We start from the raw sequence: 26,278 nt of genomic DNA, 5'->3' as shown, positions 1-26,278 counted from the left end.
TTTGTAAAATTATTGTTTATTCTGAGGTCTATTGGTTATTTCAGCATCGTAAGCATGCAGAGAGTGTCCATGAGCTAAGTAGACAATTTACGCATGTCCTGAGGTGAGTCTGCAACCATTGACGTGTGAGTGTACCCACCTGTAAGCTCAGAACAAGGACAAATGAAAGAAACAAGGTTTTTTGTTGGCTGCATTTTGTAGTTATTTACTCAGTGGCTCTACTCCAAAATCCAATATCAAACCATAACACTTTTATAAGCAGCAAATGAAGGAAGCCAGGAAATCTCCCCAAAGAAGGCCAGTCCTATATTGAGAGATGGGGTAGTAAAGCGTAGTTGTTACAGGGCTTTGAATGCTAGCAGGCTGGCAGAGAACCATGGTTCTGGGGTATGTATGACTTTGGGTGAGTTAAGAAGAGAGAAAGCAAAGGACTCATTCTCTGTTTATATCCCTGATCCAAACTTGGAGCAAGGAAGGCTTGTAGAGATGGTCTCGGCCCTGGGAGCAGCTCCCATGATGGTGCAGTTATATCTAATGGGGAGCTGTTAGCTAGGGCCGGTGCTCCTAGCAGAAGTCTGAGGCCAGGGGTTCCTGTGTGCCTCTGCTCTGCGCTTTTGCCCACTGATGGATACGCAGGTTTGCTTAAACACACCTCTGTTGAAAAGCACCTTATTTACTATGGACTGTTTCACTGAGGCTGAATTCAAGGCCAGCAGTACTGTAACGCATATCTGAACAAAGATAAACTACACGTGGTTTCTCTGTCAGTCACGGCAGAGCCTTGTTGCGCCTAGGAACATGAGAAAGCCCTTCAGCAATGTGGGAAGCGGTGGGGGTGCGGGCAGGCATTTTCAACAGGGGGTTTACCAGAGGGTGAAAGGATTCCATGGACAGTGTGAAAACTGCAGCAAGAGTGTGTCACCAGCCCGGTGTCACCTCCCTCTGGTGGCTGTGTATGCATTGGTAGCCCAGAGTTCTCATCGCTCTGCACTTCGGCGCTGTTAAACATGAAGAAGTCTTGATGCTTAGGTTGTAAATTAATCACAGGGGGTAAATGAGTTTCCCAACGGGGAAGCCACGAACAGCGAGGATCAACCACATAGGTATTTGGGAACCCAGAAGAGACCTCATCTTTCCCTCCTTTCTGGAGGGGAGGAGGGTGACTTGCACCTAAGCGAGTTAATAATTGCACAGAAGAACACGTACTGAGGAGCTCCTTGAAGGATGGTGAAACCACCAGAAGGATGAACTGATGAATATTTACTCATACAAAACATTGTGAAATGAAAACATTATCGGCCCACCCACGGGCCCTGCGTTTGTGTATTCAGCTACTCCAGATCAAAAGTATTTGAGAGCTGGGGAGGCGCGTCAGCAGGCAGAGGAGTTCCCACACAAGTCTGAGGGCCTGAGTGTTCGAATCCCTAGACCCCGTGGAGCTGGGTACATTAGCACGCATTTGTAATATCAAAGTAAGACAGGGTGTGGAGACAGGAGAATCCCTGCATGCTCCTGGGCCGGCCAACCTGGCATATGTTGCAGTGAACAATGAGGAGTCCTTGGGCTGGCGAGATGACTCTGGGTAAAGCTGCTAGGTGCCCGGTGTCATGACCTGGATTTGATCCCTGGGGCCCACATGGTGGAAGGAGAGAACCAAATTCCACAAGTTGTCTTCTGACCTTCACAGATATACTGTGTGATATGTACACACGTACACACACACACACACACGCACGCACGCACGCACGCACACACGCATGCACGCATGCACGCACTAAATGTAAACCAAACAAAAAAGACATTGTTTCAAATAAAGTGGAAAGAGAACCAGCACCTGAGATTGTCCTCTCTCCTCCACACATACACTGTGGCACATATGCCAACATGCTCACACATAGACATACACATTATGTGCACATAAAAGTTTTTATTAAAAACCTTGCATCTGTCTTGAACATATGCACATATCATTTTCTTGTTATTCTCTAAACAATACATTGTGATATCTCCCTAGCATTCGTATTACGTTAGTCATTTTAAGCAATATAGAGATAATTTACAGTGTACGGAAGAGTGTGTGAAGAGTATATGCGAATTAGAACACAGTTGCACTTCCTTGTGAATTAAAAAAATCATATTTATGGTATGTGATACAGATGCACTTGGTTTATGGATAGAAAGCTCCTGGATGTATTTTGATAAGGTACCATGTCTACAGATTGTAGTGGAGGATGAATTTGGCAGTGTCCCCTTTATTCGTTACTGTTTTTAAAACTTGTTTTTAGTGAGAGCCTCTTTTATAACTAGAAAAACATTATTTTTATGAGTATTTTCAGGATACTGACTGTATGCCAGGTACTAGTCTAATGTGTGTGTGTGTGTGTGTGTATGTGTGTGTGTGTTTGTGTGTGTGTATATATGTGTGTGTGTGTTTGTGTGTGTGTGTTTGTGTGTGTGTGTGTATGTGTATGTATGTGTGTGTGTGTGGTTACAGGACAACCTATCTCCTTCCCTAGACACCATCCACCTTTCTCTGAGACGGGGTCTCTCATTAGCATCAAACTCTGCAAGTACTACTGAATTAGTAAAATACTATGTAAAAAGAAAAACAGAAAAAAAAACTTCAGGTCCTCAACTTCTTTCCATAGACTCTGAATGCCCTGGAGGGCCAGTTCCCTCTGACACATCTTGCTGCCATTCTGGGACCAGGAATGTGAGGTGGAGTCTCTCTGGCCCAAATCCCCTTTGCTCAGAAGTGCTGAGGTCTTGGTCTTCCCAGCCAGGGCAGGATTCCTGGGATTTGGCCACAAGGCCACGGCTAACAGATCTGGGCAGGAATTTTGTCTGTCTCCTTCTCTGTTTTTAAAAGAAATAAGCCTCTGTCTAAGCCTGGTTGAGCCCAATATTATCTGGTTTTCTTCAGTGCCTTAGCAAAAAATGCCTGGCTGCTCTTTGGCGATGTGGCTGGCTGGAGAGCGTGGTCTCTGGGAGAGCATCGACTTTGCCCAGAGCCTGGTCTGTGGTCAGCAGGGCCCAGGGCTGTGTGGGATGAACTTAGCAGATGTCGGCTCATGAGCAGGAGACATGCTGCTTGTGATTTTGCTCCAGAGCAGTGCAGTGTTCTGTGCTCAACCTGTGTTTTCTAATAGTTAAAAACAAACTGAAAAACAACGACCCAAGGTGTGCATGGGAGTCAAGTTCAAGCTTCACCCCTTTCCCAGTAGTGTCATCCCCTGGTCTCAGCCTCTGCAGCATGAGGCTTGACAAGTCTTCGACTTTTTGGCTTTTTCTCTTCTGTGCTGTGTGACTCTTTGAAAATTGGATTTCCTGCCGTGGGAGACACAGGCTGTGGATGCCGGGGTCACTGGGCCATACCCGCCTTTGTGACCAGCTACATCATTGAGCCTTTCAAGCCTATGCGTCTCATCAGAAGGGTGGATCTGAAAGTTAAAATCTGCTGGGTTACAAGAGTGCAGGTTGTGGGACTGGAAGATACTTCTGCATTCCATACCCAATTCCTATGCTTGAAAAAGTAGTTGAGCATGGTGGTACACACTTGTCATTTCAGCTCCAGAGAGGCAAGGATAGTGGATCGCTGGGGTTCACTGGCCAGCCAGCCTAGCCAAATTGGTGAGTTCCAGGGAAAAATGAGAGAACCTATCTCACAAAACAGGATGGTTTCTGACAAGCCACAGCTGGGGTTGTCCTCTGGCCTCCATACACCCATGCACTATATACACACACCTGTACATAGTCATGCACCTACACACACACACACACACTCACCACAAATGCAGGTCAGGACACAGCATTTAGGTCCAAGGTTGAACATCAGAGCATAGCCCTTTCCATAGTCTTTGATGACAAAACCCACGCTTGGGATGTTTCGACACCCAAGAAGAGAAAGGGGACCGGAGTACCACTGCATTGCAGCATCTTTGGCTAGAGTGGACAGAGGAAGATTGGCCTCCCCAGATCACACTTGGCAGGGTGTCCCTTCAGGCACTAAAGGAAGATCAGCTTCCTTTGGGCAGGGGGACAGTGGGGCTCCTAGAATCACAGGGCAGAATTAAACATAGTTCAAGAAGGCTGATGCTCCAACACGGTGCACATGTGAGCTCTGTGGAGATTCACTGAGGAAGCCATGATCAAGTTCTCAGTTCTCTCCTCTTTGTCCCTCCTTCCTCTCAGCGCTTCAGGTGATGCTGGGATCAGAGAGCTCCATTAGAACCCAGCTGGGGCTCTGGGACTCTTACAGCTTAATTAGATGGTCTCCTAGCCCTGTCTCAGTGCCGCCGTCTCATGCTCACTGGGCACGAGGGGCCCGGCAGCCAAAGAATCCAGAGCTGCAGCCAGTTGTACTTGTCAACATGCTGTGCATTTTTTTTCCTGGCTGTCACACGAGGCTGCAAATTAGCCCAGCCCAGGAGGAGAGGCTTGGGCTTGCTCTCCTTGCTTCTGCTAACGTGGAGCCGGCTCAGTTAGCTGCCTGTCTGGGCTAGCAGGGAGATGAGGTGCCCGGGAATGCTGTGGAGCCCTGGTAGGTGCTGGAGGCTGCAGCACCTGCTGGACAACCCCCACCAGAAGGCTGCGGGCTGCAGGTGCACTTCCAGGGGTGCTCAGCAGGATGGGGGAGGGGCAGCGTGGAAAGCACCTGGACCGGAGTGTCTCATCCATAGTCAGTAGCAGTAGACAGGAGGATTATCCAGAGAGATAAGGGCACCTATGGGGCCCTAGAAAGGGCTTTAGACTTGTGCAATATTAGAGGCAACATTACACAATCGCACCCGGGGCCCCTCTCTAGGAAAGGAACAAATCCCTGAGCCGACTTCTGGGACCTTGTGACTTCCTGGTGGCTTAAAGGGTGGGCTGGCCAGAGAATGTCAGGCTTAAAGTCTATTGCCCTACCCGCAAGTGAACCTACTCCCTTCTCACCTCAAAAGGAGGGAAATGACAGGAAGCTGAAAAGAGAGGCCATAAGCTGGTCACACCCCTGACTTAACCAAGGCCATGCTAGGGGCAAGTAGAAGAGCTTCCTCCCTGTGAGGACCCCTCTCCTTCGCAGCCAGCTTGGTGAGCACAGGCTGATGTGGGGCTCCAGGCCCTCCAGAGGAAGGGATGCCCTTCTTTCCAAGAGACAAGTAGTGAGAACCCCTAATGGCATGGAATTCATGTTGAATTCAGTGTCTTTGAAACCACAGTATTCTTCCCCAGGGTCAATCCACATACTTCTTCATCCATGTTATAGAAGTACAGAGTCAGGTGTGGTGCTGCATGGCTGTGATGCCAGCATTTGCAGGGGTAGGGGTTGGGGGGATGTAGGCAAGATGAGCAAGGGTTCAAGGTCATCTTTGGCTACAGGGGAAGTTGGAAATCAGCTAAAAAAGAGAGTGTTTCCGTATTAGCTGGAATGCATTTAAATTTTTTAATTGCTTATTTAGTGTGTGTGCACACATGTGTATGTATGAATGTGCCATATCCTGCGCGTTGAAGGCCAGAGGGCAGCTTGTGGGATTCAGTTCTTTCCTTCCACCGTGTGGGTCCCGGAGATTGAACTTGGGGTCTCTGACTTGGCAGCAGATGCCTTTACCTGCTGAGCCTCCTTATTAATCCTGAAATGTGTTTTAACCCATTTGATAGAACAAGGACTGGGCTTGTCAAACAATAGGTATCCAGGCCAACAGAGCATTTAACATAGACCCGCCCATGCCCCCACAAGTAACACTGCCATTGATTCTAGCTAAAGATGGCGGACAGAATAGGGGCTCATTGCCCAACTAGGTCTCTGCAACGATGCAGTGCTCCCCGGGTCCTGCCTGGAAGAGGAGGCAGGGACCGAGATGGGGACAGGAACTCAGAGCTGGACTGTGGCCCCAAAGGCCACCCTGAGAAGAGGGGAGACTGCCTCGTTAAACCTGGGAGCCACTGGGCAAGCCTGCGAGTGGAGTTTGCGGTTTCTGGCTCGCGTGGGAAATGGCCAGAAGGGAGCCTTCTCTGATGATGGCTTTTCTGCAACGTCATCCCCACTTTCCAGTCACAGCCGTGGGGTGTGACCTTGGCCCAGAGAGCCTCTGTGGTTGTTCTGTCCAGAAGCCAGGCCTATTCTCATGAAGACCTGGGGCCAGCTGGAAACCCTCAGGCCTTGTTCTTCAAGACACAGTTCAAGGCCTGGCGACACTATCAGCATAAAGTCACTTAGCACAAATGTGGTCACAGGCCCCGTGCCCAGGCCGCTGGAGCAGCAGCCATGAAGGATGTCAAGTCATGGGGTTCCCTGGACTGAGGGACCACTGCCAGGGTATCCTTGCCTGAGGGGGCACCCTATTGTTCTCAAGTCCAGGCCTGGGAGGATCCTAGAGGAGTCAAACCAATCCACTTTAGGTTCTGAGCAAGTCTTAGGCTTGGGTCGTCGTAACATTCCCCCTGGCAGAAGGCCAGCCAGCCTCAGCGACTCTCGGGCACACGGCAGCAGGTGAGAAATGCGCCAGTCCGGAGTGCAGGTGAGCAATTCATGCTGTGGCAAGCTGTGTGGGTGCCTCCGAGGAAGTGGCCCACACTGGAGAGTCACACGCCTGTACCTGCCCACACCGACATTACCTGAGATTATCTGGATTTGCTTTTCACTTGGTTCCAGGAAGGAGCAGTCCCACAAAGGGTTCGGCAGAGCAAAGCCACTGGCCTTGGATTTGGTTAGCAGAATATCCACAGAGGCAAAGAATACTGAATGTTGCCGTGGCGGGTGTGCCAGCATCTGCATGTGTAGGGGAGGGGCAGTCCCAGCCTGCTGCCATGGGTACAGGGTCCCCAGAATGAAGATACAGAGAAGAGCTCTCCTCTCTTAGCCATGTGCATGTCACAGCATAAGAATAACTTTGCCTCATATGCATGGCCTTGAACATTTGAAAATAATAAAAGGGAAAAAATATTTGAATTAAAATTGATGTCTGAGGCTGCCTGCCTGGGAGGACCTGGCTTAGTGGGCAAGGCTGACGCCAGGCAGGCTCTGAGGCTGGAAGAAAGGAGACACCGGCAGAACTGTGGGTAAGGAGAGACCTCTCCCACAGACCAGTGTGGCCCCGGGGCTCTCGTGCCAGTGTACCCAACCCCGAAAAGCTACTGGGATATTTGAAAGCTCCTGGCAGGTGCTGAAAGAGTTTAGAACCCAGGATACACTGCAGTCCAAGATGGCTCTCTAGGGATGGGGACACTCATGGAAAGGCATTATTAAAGGCTTGCTAGGTGAGTTTCGTGTGACCCCAGGCTGGAGAACAACCAGGCACAGCCAAAGGCTTAGAGAGGAGACAGAAAGTGTGTAGCTTTTATCCTGTGTTGAGGATCAGTTCTGACCGCAGGCAACTGACTATGGAATTCACTGACCTTTGAGGGCCCGGGGTGGATCCAGGGAGGTGCATCCATGGACTTCGTGGGCTGTGCTCAGACACACCTGTCTGCCCCACAGGCCTCCGAACCTGGTCAGTGTTTCATTTCTACCAGCAGCACACTGCCTTTCTCTAGCGTCCTGCTCTGACCTGACCTTCATGTCAAGCTATGTATTAGGTTTCTAGTGCTGATGTAATACAAATCCCAGCAAGCGTCATGCATCCAAGATAGCAATAGTTTACTGTCTGATGGTTCTGGAGGTCACAAGCATTGACGTCAAATCGTAGCCAGGTCTGCATTGCTTCTGGGTGGGAGAGAGGGCAGGGGAGTTAGCACGTTTATGTTCTGGGGGTGTCTATCCCCTTTTCTTCTCCAGTACTGAGAGGCTGCCTCTTCCCTTGGTTCACCATCTCTTCCTCTCACTCTGACCCTTGGCATCTGTCCCATGTCTTCTTCTGAAGTTCCTGTAATTACATGGTGCCCATCAGCATATCTTTCCAGAATAGGACCCTTAATCCCATCTGCTGAGTCCCTCGTGCTATGGAAGGGACTATTCACAGCTTGTGAGAATTCCATGTAGATATCTTTGGAAGGTATTTCCTTATCCACCACACCCTAGCAAGAGTCATGAGAACCATTATGCAGCGCTGCACCCACTTGACAGCTGAGAATACAGTGACCTAGCTGGAGACCGGCAGGTCCTGGATAGCAGAGCTGTAGTCCTGTGCCTCCTTGTCACCCTGCACCGGACACCATCTCTTCCCATCACTGACTGCTCCCCTCCCTCCACGAAGCTCCAGATGACTGTCTCCTGCCCATACAAAGGTGGTTATTCCGTACACTTACGTTGGACAACTGCATAAGAACTTATGTAGCATCATCAGCCATTGTAGCGGCTCCAGGAAGGAAGGCGGGCACATTCGGCTCTCTCTACATTGGTGCCGTGATGCGTGGGCTTCTCCAGTGTCCTTGAAGAGATCATTTCCCTCACATACCCAAATAAGGAGCAACTCTATCTCCTCTGTGCAGTTGTCTTACTGCGACCATCATTAATGTTCTTTGGTCGTTAATCTTGGTCTTTCCTTCTCAACTCCATGAGGCCTGAAGTGTACTCATTTCTCCTCACCAGGGCCTTGCAGAGCGGCTGTAGTGTCTGGAGGATTATGAAACAGAAGAAGCCCCACCGTACCCAAGGCTCAAGATTCTTGAAGCGGTAACTGAATGCCTTAGTGCTTTTAATGATTTCCTTCCACATGTCCCCATTCATGGAGATGGGATGACAAGCATATTTCTTTGTCCTGTTTGTATTTGGCCATGTGACTTGCTTAGACCAATGAAATGAGAATGGATTTAGCAGAAGCTGTGTCTGGGCAGTTCAGAGAGTAGTTCTGTTGGGCTTCACTTCTTGTTTCTACCTGCCCACATCACCCTGAGGAAAGCACAAGGTGATTCCTTGACACATGTCTCAGAGTGGAAGGACAAAGGGATGTAGACACTTTTGAATGTGAACAAAATTGAAACTCTTATTGCAGGAAAATAAGACTGGGGAATTTTGTTACTGTACCTTATCTTTGTAAGTTCTGACCAGTACAGAAATCACTGCCAGGAGTCTCAGGACACTTCAGTTTCTTTCCTCCCAGATGGAGACAGGGTTCCAGATAGGACCCTGCAAGATGTGGAATTTTTTTTAAATTATTATTTTATTTTCAATATGCTTGTTTATGCGTCTGTGTGTGGTGGTTATGTGTACTTGAATGCGGGTACCCATGGGTTCAGGAGGCATTGAATCCGCCCTGGGCTTGAACTATGAGCAATTGTGAGCTTCCTGATGTGGGTGCTAGGAACTAAACTTGAGTCCTCTACAAGACTAGTACATGCTCTTAACCACCGGGTCTTCTCTCCAACATCTCGCTCTCTCTTTTCCTTTTAAAGAAAACAGTAACTTCTTAGAAGGGATGCCGTCTTTATTTTATTGTATTTATTTATTCGTAGTTAGAGGTGCATATGTGTATGAGTGCATGCCTGCCATGGTGTGTACGTGGAGCTTGGAGGGCAGCTTGCAGAAGCTGGTTTTCTCCTTATACCATGAGAATCCTGGGGACTGGGGGTGGGCTGGACTCAGGTTCTCAGGCTTAGCAGAAAGCGTCTTCACCTGCTGAGCCACCTCGCTGGCCACACCCTTAAAACAGAGTCAGTCTTTCACTGGGATCTGTGGCTTGTAGATTAACTGGGTAGGTTGGCTAGTGAGCCCCAGGGATTGGCCTGCCTCTACTTCCCCAGCTCGAGGATTGCTAGTGTATGCCGCCTCACCCTTCTTCCTGTGTGGGTGCTGGGAATCAAACTCAGGTCCTCCTGCTCACACAGCAATAGCCTTCCTGACTGGGCCGTATCTCTGCAGCTCTTGTCAGACATTTCTAATGTTCCTACTGCATGTACACCTCCATGCCAGAAGAGGGCTCCAGACTTCATTACAGATGCTTGTGAGCCACCTTGTGGTTGCTGAGAATTGAACTCAGGACTTCTGGAAGAGCAGCCAGTGCTCTTAACCTCTGAGCCATCTCTCCAGCCCTCCCCGCTTTTTTTGAGGCAGGGTTTCCCTGTGTAACAAATCTAGCTGTCCTGGAACTAGCTCTTGTAGACCAGGCTGGCCTCAAACTCACAGGGATTCATCGGCCTCTGCCTCCTGAGTGCTGGGATTAAAGGCGTGCGCCACCACCGCCCCACATTTTTACATCTTTTTAAAAAATTTTTTTTATATTTATTTATTTATTATGTATACAATATTCTGTCTGTGTGTATGCCTGCAGGCCAGAAGAGGGCACCAGACCCCATTACAGATGGTTGTGAGCCACCATGTGGTTGCTGGGAATTGTACTCAGGACCTTTGGAAGAGCAGGCAATGCTCTTAACCTCTGAGCCATCTCTCCAGCCCTAAATGTGTAGCCCAGGCTGGCCTCGAATTCGTGATCCTCCTGCCTCTGCCTCCTTAAGCAAATCCTACCGGTGTGCGCCACCACGACCGGCACACATTTTTACATCTTGTATGCTCTGAACTTGTATGCTTTAAGGAGAAGAGTGAAAATTCTAGAATAATAATAATGAAAAAAACCCCAGAAAGCTGTACATGGGTATTAACGATAGTAACATTTATAATTATTCCTAAAGTAGAAAAGGCATACATACGTGTTGATCAACTGATGGATGAATTAGTATTCCAACATTAAATACTATAAGTGATATATTGATACTGTTACACCATGAAGAACCTTGAAACTATGAGTGCAAGAATGCAGTCAACAACGGCTCATACTGCACAGTTCTAGTTGTACTGAATGCCTCAAATGTGTCAGTCCAGAGAGACAGGAAGTCGATGAATGGAGATTGAAATGCAGAGAGACCAGAGAGAGTGGAGAGGCTGTGGAGCAAGGGCTCATGGGCAGGGACTTCCTTTGAGGGTGGCGAAAGTGTGTGAAGTTAGATAGCAGAAATGGTTGCACAACTGTTTCTATCTACTAAAAACCGTCGTTGGGCTCAGCTGACTACCTTATGAAATGTCCACAAGTTAGCGTAGATTGCAGACTATGTGAGCTATGTCTCTCTATTGAGAAAACCTGGCTAAGGGCTGTTGGGGGATGAGCAACCAGGAGCTGATGGTTTGTGGAAAAACATGATTACCTCTTATCCTGCTTTGATCTTCTAACAAATGTCTTGTCTCTTCTGCTGATGCCGCCTGCTCAAGGAAAGAGAAAATGTCTTATTGCTTAGCTCCAAGGAAGTGGTTGGGATTTTTTTTCCAGGATCATTTTATTAAGGACACAGAAAGGAAGAGGGGTATAGTGGGGGGAACTGATGTACATGATAGAAGTTGTTCTGCAAAGTGCATCTCATGATCGTGGGCCCCAAGCCCTTGCACTCAGCGCTGCCTAGAGCACTAAGTGCTCAACTCTTCATTTGGAAGCTCTGAGCAAGTTTTTCCACCTTCCTACCCCCCCCCCCTTCTGCACCGGGCCTGAGCCATAGCCAGCCAGAACCCAGTAAGAATAGACGGCAGGCGGTGGGTGGTCTTGTCTTCCCCTGCAGGCCAGGACAAGAGACACAGGTGAAGGAACAGATGGGGCACACATGAAGATTCCATGTCTTCCTTCCACACCACATGCTCCGTCAGAGGAGCGTGCCACCTCTTCCCAAGACAAATGCTTGGTGACAGCACAGCAGCCAAGCCATCAGGAAACCCCAACTCCCCCTGCTTCCTTCCTGCACCTCATCTTCAGCCTTCAGTTTCACCGACCATCCAAGCAACTGTTGGGGTGTCTTGGCACAGGGCAGGGAATGGGAACTACTCCACTCTGGCCTTGGGCAGGAGACTGTATCTCTTAAGATCAGATGGGGGTAAATGACTCAGAGAAGTGCTTGCCTTGCAAGCGTGAGGATCTGAGTGTGATTCCAGAACCCACTTAAGACAGCTGGGCATGGTGGCACACATTTATAATCCTAGAGTGGGGATTGCAGATATAGGCGGATCTCAGGGGCTCACTAGTTGGCCAGTCCAGCTTAACTGGTGAATTGTGGACCAATGAGAAACCTTGCCTCCAAAAGAACAAAAAGAGGGGAGGGGATAAAGGGTAGCTGATGGCAGATGGTATCCAAGTTGTCCCTTACCTCCCCCACACTCAGACACATGTGTGTGCTTGTACAAACACACACTGGGAGAGGCAATGATGCTGTCCCATGCTAAATCTGTGGTGTGGGCCTAGGCCACTAGCACATAGGTGATTTGAGCTGGCAATCCCACACATGCGTGAGGGGACAGTCACATCATCACTGGTGTTGAGGGTACTTCATTTTCCTGGACGGTTTTCACTTCCCTCTGAGGAGGAGGTCTGGCGTTGCCTGAAGAGAATTTAGAATCCGAGCACCTTTTCACAGGGCTTTAGAAGCTTGTTTACCAAGCCCTCCAGCTCCTGGCTTGAAAGGCTCAGCAAAAGACACGAGATATTCTCAGAACAATCCAGCCCTCAGTCAATATTTATAGCCGGGGGTTTCAGCTCAGGTGGCTTCATGAGACTGTTTGAGCCCCCACTTAACTGGTGTACATTGATCATCTGCGGGAGCCCTTTTGCCTGCTGACTCCTCCATCTTTATTATACTGCGCAACTGGGAATACACTTGACTTTCAAAGGCTCAACCTGTGCCATTCAAAGGGAAAATTCCCACCTCAGTTTTAAGCCCTATCTTGTTCTCCTGCAGTCTGAATAAATATTACCCAACAGCCGAAGTTACTTAAGCATCAATCATTTCCACTTCAAGGAGAAGGTAAAGGAAACAAAGATGTAACAGCACAAAAGACTGAAACTTAACCTCCCGTGCTGGGCAGATTCCAAGCTTGTTGAGATTCAAGAAACCCCAGAGAGCCGGCGTTACCTCAGGTTCACCGTGTACTCTTTCTCTCAAGGATTACAGTCGACAATGAAGCAAGGTGTCCCGGAAGCCCCGGAAGCCCCGGCAGGTGGACGGTGGGAGTGTTTACTCTCTTTTGAGAAGTCAGCCTTCTTCTCCTCACACAGCACAGCACGCTCTCCCTCAGATAGTCTTCAGCCTGCTTTCCACCACAGCACCCTCTGATGCACTCGACCCCCACCGTCTCGTTCTTAAGCCCTTCTCCACTGTGGCTCTCTACCCCTTTGGGGGTTGGATGACCTTTTCATGGGATCACGGAAGACCTTCTGACACACATATTTACATCGCAATTCATAATAGTAGCAAGATTAGAGCTATGAAGTAGCATCAAAAATAATTGTAAGGTCGGGGGTCATCATAACATGAAGAATTTTGCGAAAGGGTTGCAGCATTAGGAAGGTTGAGAACAACGCTCTATACATACCTTGAGAAGGAGTACAAGATGCCCTAAGTTGACCACTAGGGCTCCAAAGCCGCTACTTCCTCTGATCTCATGAATGTCCAGTTTGGGACTCTAGATGTTCAAGAGCTGTACAGAGCAGCCATGTTTTCCTATCCGTGCCTCAGTCTACCTCTTTTCTACTCACCTGGGGAGTTGAATAAGCCCCCCATTTGAATCTTGAACCCCATTTATCTCCACTCCCAGGTGGGTCCCCTGTCTTTCAACATTGTGGGTCCGGTATGGCAGAGGGGGTGGTATGTATCTGGAATTGGAAAAATCTTGCCGAATCATGATTTTTGGTCTCTGGGTTATGATGCTTTTAAACACAGCTTTCCTGAAAGCCAAGACACAGTGTTAAATTCGTTCTTGCACTGTGTACAGGTGCCAGGTTTTTAGATCATTCACAGGGCTGTGCAACCATCTCTACAGTCAGTCAGTGCAGTAAACATTTTTGCCACGGCAAAGAAGCACTGTTTTAGCTTCCCTTCTTGTTATGATGAGATATCTAACTGGGAGCATCTCAAAGGGGCGGTTATTTTGGCTCAGCTTGAGGGTATCATCCATGTGGTGACCAGGAGTACAAGACAGCTGGTCACATTGCATCCACTCGGGGAACAGAGGGGCTGCTCTTGGCTCTCATTCCCCCTTTTATGAACTCTGGGACCTTGGGCGGGGGGTGAAACACCCTGCCCATCTTGAGGTCTTCCCACCTCAGTTACCCGCTAGAAACTGACAGACATGTCCAGAGCTTTGTCCCTTGGTGATTTTCGATCCTATCAGTGACGATCTGTATTAACCACCACACTCCCTCATTCACTCATGATGCTGGATGGATGGACCACTTTTTAAATTAACCCATTAGCTGATTGGACATTTGGATTATTTCTATTATGGGATTATTATGAATAAGGCCACTCTGAGCATCTGTGCATGGTGTTTTGTGCGGCTCTCTTGCTTACATTTCTCTTGGGTATATGCCTGAACACAGAGTTACCTGGTTCTGCGATCAACCTACCAATGGCATTCTGAGAAACCTACGGGTTGTTTTCTGGAGGGAGGGTACCACTTCCTATTGCCTCCAGCAGTGTGTAGAGATGAGAACTTCCCTGCATCCTTAGCAATACCTGCTTCTTCTTCTTCTTCTTCTTCTTCTTCTTCTTCTTCTTCTTCTTCTTCTTCTTCTGCTTCTGCTTCTGCTTCTGCTTCTGCTTCTGCTTCTGCTTCTGCTTCTGCTTCTGCTTCTGCTTCTGCTTCTGCTTCTGCTTCTGCTGCTTCTGCTTCTGCTGCTGCTGCTTCTTCTTCTTCTTCTTCTTCTTCTTCTTCTTCTTCTTCTTCTTCTTCTGCTTCTGCTTCTGCTTCTGCTTCTGCTTCTGCTTCTGCTTCTGCTTCTTCTTCTTCTCTTCTCACAGACTGGATGAGAAGAGCTATTTTTTTTCTGTGGTTTTGATTGATTTACATTTTTAATGGACGCTGACATTAAGTGTCTCCTGCAGTCATTGGCCACCTGTGTGTCTTTCTCTGCATACCTACATGGTTTAAGAAAGCATTTAACCCCTGTGAACTTCAATGTCCTTGTGGGTAAAAGGTAACTGACAAGGTAATTCAAGTGACTGCAGCAATGAGGCCAGAGTCACTGACGCATAGTAGGCATTAACAAAGGTCACCCCCCCACCCCCACCACTGAGCCCAAAATCATAGGCGCAACTGTGATTCCCAGAATTTCCTTTCCTGTATGGTCCTGGTTGAGGTTCACCACAGGAGGTATCTGCAGGGCATGTGGCATGTGGCAGGAGCAGCTTGACAACTGTTTTGTGCACTCAGCTGGTGAGGTGCCCTAGCAACTCCCAGGTGTAGCCTGTGCTCTTCTGTCCCACCTGGGCGGCCTAGGATGTGAAGTATACTTGGAGCCGTGTCAGCCTCACCCCGCGTGTGGTCTTCAGCTTCTCCTGGTCAACAGTAAGCGCTACTGTGGCAGAGAGCGCAGCTCCTTCGGCACGCTGCTCACGCTGTCGGTGTTGGATGCGATTTCAGCTGCGGCACCCATCAGCCCGTGTGCGTGCCAGCTCATCTTCGCTCTCCGTTCCCATTCAGCTGCCACCCCAACCCCCATCTCTCTGCCTCTCCGGCCAAACTAAATTAACTCCAGGCTCAAGAATAGAGGCAGCCTGCTCGCCAGGCATTTTCGACGTCCTTCTGGTACTGTATATGACCTGCTTTCTAAGGAGCTATTGTGCTTGCCGCCACTCAGATGGCGTCTACTTCTCCGCTTGAGCCTGTGAGATGCCATCAGGAAGAACCGTTATGGTGCCTTCCTTCTCAAAAAACCAAACCAAGAACCCTGGACACTTGGGCTCCCCACAGAAACTAAACATGGTGACTTGGGGTTCTTCCCATACTGGTAACCCCAGTCCCTGTCCCAGAAAACCCTCATTTGCTCTTCTTGCGTAAGTGTGCTGTGACTGTCCTGTCAAAGTCCCTGAGCCATGTATGACCTTCTAGTTCTTTATGTCACAAGTCCAAATGGGTCTCCCTGGTCTCGAGATCACTCAGGTATTCTCCCCAAGGGAAAGGCCGTTTTCTGGAAATGTGCCTGGATAGGAGGTTTAGAGGACAGTTGATATCCCAGAGGCCAGTGGAGCAGGAAGTTCTGTCTTGCCTTCCAAGTTATTTGGGGCACCTTACCCAAGACCTTCACTCCCTCCCCACCTACCCATCAAGAATATCAGGCTCTTCTTGGCTAGATCTCCAGGTGGAAGGCCTGGCAACTGCCTGATGTGCCCCAAGCAGGGCTTTGACCCCACTTTATTATGCCCACACCTAGCCTCGCTCCCCTCTCAGACTTAAGTTGAGACTAACTTCTCCCTGGACAATTTCTGCCTTCTGCCTGTCTCTCCATCCCAGCCCCTCTCCCTGTCTCATCTGACTGTCATCTTCTGTTTCCTTGTCCTCTCTAAAGCTATGAGGGTCGGCTCCTCTGCTCCATCTCCCGCAGATCCTCTCAAGCAAGAAAACCCACAAGCAGAAAATCCTTGACTGACGCGGTGCTCTTAGGCTGGACAGTGGGTGTCACTGCAAAAGAGCGCTAACTCATGGAGCCATGGAAGGACGGGCTATTCACCGTCCAGGGCATTTATCACAAAGGGACACAAAGCTCAAGGTTTCTAATGATGGAGCTATTTCCCAATGTACTTGCCAGGGGTAACTTTGACATCCCCAGTGAGCCCCCGATTTATGGTGCTTTAGAAACAAGGTCAGGGGAGCATTGGCTGCCCCGCTGTGAGTCCTAAGACATTTCTATTGAGCTAGGTAACGAAAATGGAGAACACACAAATGGATTTAGATTTAGTATCTGATTGTTTTTATCTTCCCCAAATAGGCCACCTTCCACCTCTGACCGTGACTTTCTGTGTGCACTCTGCTCAGTGAGTGTAGTTCTGGGCTAGGTTTCTACCTCAGATCCCCTGGGCAGGCACGGCACATTTGGATGTAGCAAACTCAAGTCAAATCCCCTCACCCCTTCTCTGTGAGCATCTTATCACCATCTTTTCTGAACTATTTGGGTCCCTGGCGTCCCTATCTAGGGCATTGTTACCGCTCTTCCCCTCCAGCCCCTCTCCCAGCGTCTGAAGCCTCCCCCCGTCATTCTTTGGTATTCACATCCAACAAAACCCAGCTCTCACAGCCTGACATTGTCCTCCCCACTCTACCTTCAGACCTAAAGGCCAAGCTCTGGCTCCAAGCCTTTTGGCACCTGCTATATATAGATCTGTATATTGTTGCCATAAAAATGTTGAGAACCGCATTTGTCCTCCCCATATTCTTCCTTGAAGACCTACTGTGCTCTGGATTTAGAATGTTAGTGTCAGAAACTCTCAGGTACTTGTGTCCCATAGGGAAGCCTGTATGATGTTGTACACTACAAAAAGAAGAACTACAAATGGAAGACAAAGAAGGTAAAGCCTAGAACCTCGGCAGGGGTTGCCATTCTGTTCTGAGGGTCAAGGAAGGCCCCAATAGAGGCAGAATTAAGTCTAGAATCCTCAGTTACTTGCAGTCTTGTCCACCCTCAACCATAGTCCCAGCCGGGCCTGTTCATTCCTCACACTTCCCAGGAAGAATCCACAGTGTCCTGGCCTCTTCCAGAACATGCCAACAGCCTGCTTCTAGACATTTCCATTCATTCTTCCTTCTCCCTCAGCCAATTCTTGTTCCTTTCCCCTGCCTGTCAAACCCCTACAGGGTCTTCAGGACCTGTGGAAATCCCGCCTCCTCCCTGGAGTTTCTCCTGATTTCCAGATTCATACATAACCCCTCTCTGTTGCTCGCCTCATTTTCTAGATGATGTGCTGGAGCTGACTGTGTTCATCTTCTTTGTCCCATTGATATGGACACAGTGTTTCGTTCCTCACGGAAAAGGACCTACCACGAGGTATCCCCTTAAGGTGAGAGTGGGGTAAATTAACGAAGAGGCCCAAATGGACCTTCCGTCCTGGTCACAGCGAAATACTATCAGGCCAGATGTAGCCAACTTGGATTGTTCCGTATTCGGTCACCTCACCTGCTTCCCAACCTTTCTTGGCCAAGTCACATTACTCCGACCCACTTGGTCTGCAGTCAACCCTTCCGGCTCTGCCCATCCACAGCTTTCCTCTCCCCATAGGAAGTCAGAATGAAAGCGCTCCAGAGTACTGGCAAGGGAAGTCCAAATTTATTCTCGGACCAACACTCTCTTGACCATTCTTCTTGACCTGCCCCTTCCATTGTTCTATTTCACAACCCCTTGGCAACCTTCACCTCCTAACCCAGGCTATTTGGGCTGGCCAGCAGCCCAACCCATAGGACCTCTACCCCTACCCCTCCTCTTGCACTTGCCCCCCCCATTTTTTAGCCTCACTTTGGAGAAAGTTTACAAGGCTGCTTTCCTTTATCTTGTTTGATTACCTCAATCGGCATTTTAACTTCACATCATAGGCCGTTCTGCCTCCAATTCTGACGTAGTTGGTGGGGGAGGGCGAACGTTAAAAGAGGTTTGTTGATGATGGCTATATTTTATTATGTGTGATGGTCATGGGTCTGACAGGCAGTTCATCAAGCAAGAGGCTGGGGACAGGAGGGGGAGAAGGACACTAAATACCATGAAGTCACAGTACAAAATATTTTTTCAAAGGGACATCAAAGTCTTTTTCCATGTTGTCTTGCCTTGACCCCATTTCACACTGGCAAAATACAAACTGAAATTAAAATAAAAATACCAGGCTGGCTCCATGTAGCTAGTTGGGCTGGGCAGCTAACTCACAGACTCTATTAACATCACTAAATGCAAACATTCCAAGATTTATTTTCCTTGCTTATAATTTTTTTTTTCTGCCTTTCCACTGTTGGGCTGTTTATTTCTAATAATTTGGTAGGAGAAAAAACATTCGCTCATACCAGTGGAGGTCTTATATGCCGAGCTGCAAACCAGAGCACATTTTATTGTGGAATAAAACCCTTGGAAAACAGGCTCCAGGGGGGCCTGCTGACGGCGAGTTTACAAGCCTAGTACAATTGACGCCATTATAATTAGTCGCCCCCCCCACCCCCAACGTCTTATTTTTCAGGGCAGAGATCTGAATCTTTCCCTTTGCACACGAATATCTTTGGACTAGAGCAAAACCATTATGGAGGGTGAGTCATAGAGCAGCTTTGGGCTTTAAAGACTAACGCAGATCCTATAAATCTAACCCACATTCTTTTACTGGGAATGACTGACTTTTATGAAAACCGAGGATTGTAAATCAGAAACCTAAATAGCTTACTTTGCAGCAGATAAATACAGATTTATGCAGTGACAAAGCCCTCGGTTAACCCTTTCCTGGTGCCATAGAGGACTTGAGGCCTGTAGGTGCGGAGGGGGCTGGAGGACCTTCAGCTCCGCCTCTTTCTGGGGCTGGAGTGGGGAGGAGACTGGGGTGGGAGGCAGTGGTGGCAGATGATTTTCTCTGGTCAAAGGTGCTTCCTACTGGTCCATCTCAACAGGTGTAGTACAGTCCTCAGGATCCTGGCTCTGGTTATCCCAAGGCTCTGTGCTAAAAAGGGTTCTTTGTGACTACCTGTGTGGGTGTCCCTTGTATCCTGGGTTTCTAAAATCCCCAGGCTCCTGAAAAGTCACTAGGCTTTCCTGGGACTGAACCCTCTCATCTGCAAAATGGCACGCTGTAAGAATTAAATTATGCTGGACAGTGGTGGCACATGCCTTTAATCCCGGTACGCGGGAGGCAAAGACAGGCGGATCTCTATGAGTTCGAGACTGACAGGCTCCAGAGCTACAGAGATAACCTGCCTTGAAAAAAAAAAACAACAACAAACAAAACAAAAAAACCCCCAAAAAACAAAAACACAGCCAACCAAACAAAAAATAATTAAACCACACGCTAGTTTTTCTATTTTCTTTCTTTCTTTCTTCTCTCTCTCTCTCTCTCTCTCTCTCTCTCTCTCTCTCTCTTTGTCTCTTTCTCTCCTCATCTATCTGCCTGTTGCCCCCAATCATGTTCCTTTTCTCTCTTTCTCTTTTTCTTTCTTTTCATTCTCTTTTCTTCCCCCTCCTTCCTTCTTTTCCTCCCGTGAGGACTGACCCTACACCTCAAGCATGCCAGGAACCTGGTGCGCCACCGCGATACATATGTAACATCACTCCCTGCCCTCAATCAGTTCTATTTTGAGACAGGTTTCATTAAGTTGCCCAAGGCTTGAACCCGCTCTGTAGCTCAGGTGGGCCCTTAACATGTAATCCTCCTGCCTCAAGTTCCCTAGCAATTGGGATTACAGGGCTATGTCACCAGGCAGTGGGCTCTGCATTTCTAAAGAGTTCAGGAGAGACGTGACGCTGGGTGCTGGGACCATCCAACACTGGTGGTGCAGGTGCAGAGCTCGCTGCCGGAACCCGCAAATGGTACCCTCATCTTCCGTCTTTTCTCAGCGGAGTTTGGCGGCTTCAGGCTTCACTCATTCCTCTGAAAGATCCGCGCCGGCGGATATTTAAGTACTCTGAGCCCCCACGCTGCAGTGGCTGCCGGGCTTTCTTTCCTTGACTGTCCCCGAGTCCCTGTAGCTGCTATGCATGTCTCCCCCGGGAGTGCAACCCTGGCCTGACCGCCCAGCCTGGACTGGCCTAGTGCTTTTGTGTTTAAACAAGGCGCACCCTGTGTTGCCCTCTCAAACTTTAAAGGAATACTGGGACCTGGCGACCCTGGGAGGGAGGAAAAGAACATTTATCATTTTTATGTGGCATTTCAAAGCAAGAGACTCCTCCTTGGCCAGGAGACAAAGGCCCGTGCGCCGGGTTAATGGAAGAACCCCATTTAATCATTAACGCTTAATGTTAAAGAGTTTAAAAGGCAGCTGTGGGCTCCTTGCTCAGCCCTTTGGTACTGGGGATGCCCTGGGGGTCGGGTGGGATCAAGTCACATAGAAGGCTTTCCGCTGAAGCCTGAGGAGATGGATGGGCGGTGTCAGTGGTGGGTTTCATCCAAGTAACACCAAGCTGTGTCACTTAGCCCTCCTCATCAGCTCCCTTTGTCCGGCGATGATGACAGCACCTGTTCACTTCCTAGGCTAGACATGAAGAGTAGATAGCCCAAAGCCTAGTGCACACCTGATGGTGTGACACGAAGACCCTGGCAGAGTCCCCAAAGTCAGTTCCTCATCTGTGCCACAACCACTGTGACAGGGCATGGGAGCAGACTTATCCCTAGCAGGGAGATGCTCCGCTCTGTGGTTCTCCTGCACCACAGTTATCCCAAGGATAGCAGTCCCGGCTCTCCGCCTGAGCCCCGAGAGAAGGTATCTTCTGCTGTGCTTTCCCAGAGTCAGGACACAGACAACAGCAGTGCCTGTGCGGAAATCCACTTCCTCTCCAACCCTCCAGGCCATTAGACCTGGGGGAGCTGAGAACTGGGCCAGCAGGCGTCAAGCCCTGGGTGCACCCTGGTCTTATCAGGGCTACAGGCTTAGGTCCCAGCCAGGGGTTCTAGGTGGAAGTGAACAGTGCAATAATGTTTGCTGTGTGTGCGCGTGCGGGCGTGTTATTGTAGCTTATCACCATAGCTACTGTTAACTGGACATTAAACCGAGTTTATTACAGGCTGAGAAACCTGGGAAGCCTGCACCTGATCCAAAAGCCATTTTCAATTAAAAAAAAAAAAAAGAAAAACAACAGTATCCTTTGTCCTGTTCTACTCTCCCCCCTCCCCCCCCCCCAGGACTCCCTCCCGACTCTGAGCCAAAGAGACTGGCTTTACCTTATTAATGCCTTGCCAATTGCAGTAGAATTAGGTGGTGCCAGCTTCCCACTCAGCTGACCTTGTGTGAATCCCCCACACGACTCCGTGTGGCTAATTCCTTGTTCCTATTGTAGAATACACATTGTGCTCTGTGTGTGGCCACTTTCTATGTAAAATACCCAGATACGGATTTTCCCATCCATCTTCATCAATACCCCTTTCAAATTAGTAAAGAAAACAAGACAAATGGCTCAAAACATCATACAACTATCTTGGTAGAACACAGTGTTCATGAAAATGGCTCACACAAATCATAAAGACGTGGTATCTCAGACCCATCCCCTAGGTCAAGGTGACAGGGTACCCAGTTCTGCACGCATCCTTGGCACGGAGCAGCTGCTCAAGCAGAAGCCTAGCCAAACCTCCAAGTACACCTGATTTTTAGTAATCTAACAGGGCAGGCCACGGTGGCATCTGTCACTCAGAGTTCCTGGTATGTTCAGAAAGTAGGGGCTGAGCAAGTGTGAGCTCCACAAAGACACTCTGTAGCAGAAGGGAGTGGGCCTGTTCCAAGGTGCCCAGAACACACAGCTGACCACTTCTGCCTCCCTGTGGGAGAAATCCACAGCGGAAGATAAGATCAGGTAGTTAGGGTCTTGTAGGGGGGCTGGGAGCAGGGTGGAGGAAACCCTGGTGGTCTAGTCAGGGCTCACTCTGGAATTTATGCAAAGCCTGTGAGGTCCTCCTGGTGCTAGCACCTATCTGGGATCCAGAGGGCAGGAGATAAAGGATGCCTGGGAGAAATTTGAGCTCCTGCCTTGGACTCAAGGAGCATCCATGTCCCCACTTCTCCTGGGACAGACCCCAGCAGCTATAGACAGTATGTGTTCACCTTCAGAAGACTTCCAATGTCCAGCTACTGAATAACTTTCAAAGATCTGACCACCCTTCATAGGACGGTCCCCTCTTTGGAGGAAAGAGAGTCACACTGCCTGTCCTTTCATAGCTCAGATCTTTATTTTATGGTCCTTGTTGCCTTCTTCACTCCCCATCTCTGCAGAGAGACCCCGGGGGGTGCACTGCTCTGTCAGGGTAGTGGAGAGAGTCATTGCGATACGAAAAGACAGGCCAGGGGCCTTTTGTCTTGGAGCTCAGTTGCTCGCTCTGTTCTAGCTCAGCTTCTCTTTGGGCAGAAGACAAAAACCAACAAACACAACAACAAAACCAACCAGGGTGAGTCTGGCTGTTTTGGGGTGTCAGGCACTACCGAGTATGAGGCCCCATCTAAGGCCTTATTTCCGATGCAGTCTGTGAGACCCTTCCAGAGGCCCTTTCCAGCACCTTTAGCAAAGGCCCAAATCAAGCTGTCTAACAAATGACCGTGGGGGGGGGGTGTGCATTCCTGCCCCTCAAGAAGCCTGACTCACAGCTCACAGAAGGCCATTCACTCTATTCTGTGACTTCTCTAACTTACAAACATGATTTGACATTCATGTTATTTAAAACATGGTCTTATTGAATTCCAAATAACCTTTAAGAGACATGTGGGCTTCCTGCCCCCCAGCCCCCCCATCTCTGTCTCTGTCTCTCTCTGTCTCTCTCTGTGTGTGTATGTGTGTGTGTGTAAAACAAAGATTTTACACATTACATACACTAGGCAAAGGGTTTCTTGTCTTGAATCCAGACTGGTCAATGGTCAAATAAGATGTTCTACTTGTTAGATACCCCCTGTCTCAAAATCAGACAGTTGATCACCCCACTTAAATTGCTGAATCCTATTCTGCTCTCATTATTTTCTGTCTCACTCTAATTGGTGAGGCATCTATTAGAAACTGAGTTCATGGCTTAACTTTCCTAATAATCCCATTAACAGCATTTACAAAAACATCGAAACCAGCACACCTGCCTTACACAGCACTGAGATGAAGCATTCCCTTGCATCTGAGTGCTAACATAGACCTGGGACTCTGCAAATTGAGTGTGCCGGCTTAGTCTTGGGACTTCTTGCTGGTTGGAACACAAGGCTGCTAAGGCCTTTCTCCACCAGATCAAAGCCTCATCACCACGCACACTAATTCCTTGGCCTCACTATGTTCCCTAAATGAGAGGACTCACTCTGTAGGTTGTGCCCAGCTTGAATAGTTTTCAAGGTCTGCCGTAAAACCATATACCTCAAACTTAAAACCTTGTTGGTTGCCAAGGCTGCAAGGGTCAGGCCTATCCATTCCCACAAGTCTAATAAACTTTGCAGGGATTCTTCTTGAGATGCTGACAGTTGACATCTTTCCCCGATTTCAGGGAGCAGTTATCTGGAACTCACAGAAACAAGTATGTGTTTGTTTGCTTGTTTTGATGATCAGTGAGCATTTACCATGCAGGGTACGGTGTTCAATATGACATAAAGTTATTTTATTTAGTCTTTTTGCTCTTTCTGCTTTTACGGTGCTGGGAATGGAACCCAAAGTCTCGTGAATGCCAGGCAAGAACTCTACCACTGAGTACGCCTCCAGGTCTCATTTAATCTCGACAACAAGCCTTGTTTTGGAAATGAGGGTACTGGAGGTTAGGGACATTAAGTAACTTACAGAATGTGAAGTGGCTAGTTAGTGAAGAAGCAGGAGATTAAAACCTCACTCTAGCTGGGGGTGTAGCTCAGTGAGTAAGAGGAACGCTTGCCTGGCATGCGTGAAGCTCTGGGTTCAATCCCCAGTAGTCTATAAACAAGGCTTGTGCGCAGGTCTGGCTTCAATCTCCAGAACCCCGAGGGGTGGGGGACGGTTCAGTACTTGTCATGTTTCTCTTAGCCTTTTATTCTGCACTCTTCACACTTTGGGGACCTGCTGATGCCAGAGGGACCAAGTCCCAGAGAACAAAAGTACCCAGTGTGCCTGCGGTCTTTCATAACTGAGCCACCAGTTCAAAGCCCCTCTTCTGACTTCAGGCCATTGTTCCCCTGCCCCTCTCACTTCAGAGCCATGGAACTGGACAGCTAGGCAAAGCACACAACCAGAGCCAGGAAAGCAATTCCCACTTGGCCATCTTGCCCCAGCTTAGCCCAGCAGGCCTGCTGGCTCCCTTAGAAACCGCAGCACAGACTCTTGCTCCTCAGAGATCGCTGTCCATTCCAGCTAGTGAGACCTAAGGGACGGAACAAGTCCAGCTCCGCTCTGTCACCATGATGGTCTCAGCAGCAATTTCTGTGGCACAGACAGGTTGAGTAGCTGGGCTGAAGCTGGTGACTGGTGACAATGATTCCTGATGCCATACCAACCATTTGAGTGGAGCTGGTGACTCACTTTCTGCCTAAGTCTAAAGTGGCCTAAAACCACCTGTGTGCACATAGGTCTATACACATAGGCCAATATACTTGTGCACATACAGGCATGCACAGGCACACACATATGCAGGCACAGACATAGACACAGATCACACACACACACACACACACACACACAAGAAAACAGGGCTCCAATCAGTGTCCTCCTGAAGGAACGATGGCAGATAATGCAGAGAGGGCAGCCGGGCAGACTGTTAGAGGGAGGGCCTGGGAGGGCCTTTCCACAGCTCAGCAGGTCACAACTCGCTTGTGGTTTGTTTTTGAAACTGTTGTCTTATTTCCCACAGAGTTAAATCCACTCTTTGTGGGCTGGTTCTAGGCACTCATTGGTCTGACTAGAGTGCCCTCCAAACCTAGAGCAGCCGTACAGCTCCACCTGTCCTGTTCCCTCAAGCTTCCGCCTGATGCCAAGCTTGCCCCCTGCAAACACCGATCTGGTCTGATGATTTCACCTTCTCCAGCGTGCCCAGGAAGTGGATGGATGCAGATGATGGCCCACTAAGACCGATTTCTTCTGCTTAGTGCCACACGTCCGAGATCCAGCCAAGTTGCTGCCTGGGTCAGGAATGGTTCCACTTTACTGCTGCGTTGTCAAAATTGCTGTTGTCCCCACTTTAGTGCCCAGATTCTCACTGGCTGAAAGAGATCTGGATTCCTTTCAGTTGGAGGTCTTTTGCATAAAGCTATAACTGTCTTTGAGTGGACGTGTTTCATTTAAATATCTCGGTACGGCTGAGGAGGCCTCAATCAGCTACATATCACTACATGACAAACTTCCAAATGTGTTTTTCTGGAGTGGCTGTCATGGTGTGCCTTCCCACTGGGAAGGTGAACGAGTTCCAGAAGTTACGCACCATGCCAGCACTTAGCATTGTCTTTCGCCTTCTTTAGTTTTTCTTGTTAATACTCCAGCAGAAGCACACGGGTTTCTTTATAAGAATAGGCTGCATGGAATGATGGCCCATGCCTGTAATTCCAGAACCTGGGAACTTGAAGTAGGAGGAGGGCCACAAGTTTGAGGCCTGACTGGTCCACGTAGCTAATGATTGCCTTTGGAGCAATCAAATCCAGACCAACCAGGGCTATAGAGTAAGAACCTGTCTCCAAAACAACAAGCAAACAGACAGAAATAAAGCATGATCAGAAAAAAAAAATAAAGAAGACCAGGGCAATGTAAGCTAGGCATGGTTGTATATAGCTACAACACTGGCACTCCAGAGGTTGAGGCAGGAGGATTATCAGTTTGAGCACAACTTAGGCTACTTAGTGAGGCCTTGTCTCAAAGACGAGGAAAAAGTTAGGTAAAAATACCAGTTTTACAAGATTGTAGAATATTATGCCGTGGATGAAGGGGCTTGCACTTCGGAGGCTAGCTGTCTCAGAGTTCTGAAGTTCAAGCTC

General features: G+C 48.8%; 2 long non-coding RNA genes across 5 annotated transcripts; one reads left to right on the top strand and one right to left on the bottom strand.

The window, feature by feature from the left end:
* LOC146893475 (uncharacterized) lies at positions 1–11,112 on the bottom strand. Of its 3 annotated transcripts, none has more exons than XR_015738424.1 (3): positions 11,056–11,112; positions 8,227–9,046; positions 1–7,844 (listed from the first exon to the last, which is right to left on the bottom strand). It is a non-coding gene; the product is annotated as an uncharacterized LOC146893475 (long non-coding RNA). The 3 variants fall into 3 exon arrangements; XR_015738423.1 differs by having other exon boundaries at positions 1–7,684; XR_015003103.2 differs by having other exon boundaries at positions 1–9,046.
* LOC146893476 (uncharacterized) lies at positions 6,256–25,576 on the top strand. 2 transcript variants are annotated; one of them, XR_015003101.2, is made up of 3 exons: positions 6,256–6,472; positions 8,510–8,593; positions 25,165–25,576. It is a non-coding gene; the product is annotated as an uncharacterized LOC146893476 (long non-coding RNA). The 2 variants fall into 2 exon arrangements; XR_015003100.2 differs by having other exon boundaries at positions 6,256–6,500.
* The last annotated feature ends 702 nt before the right edge of the window (positions 25,577–26,278 follow it).

Source organism: Myodes glareolus, chromosome 7 (assembly GCF_982192425.1).
Source record: "Myodes glareolus chromosome 7, mMyoGla1.1, whole genome shotgun sequence".
Taxonomy (NCBI): Eukaryota; Metazoa; Chordata; class Mammalia; order Rodentia; family Cricetidae; genus Myodes; species Myodes glareolus.
The sequence above is the reverse complement of the archived record's forward strand: the minus strand, read 5'-3'. Positions and strand labels throughout refer to the sequence as shown.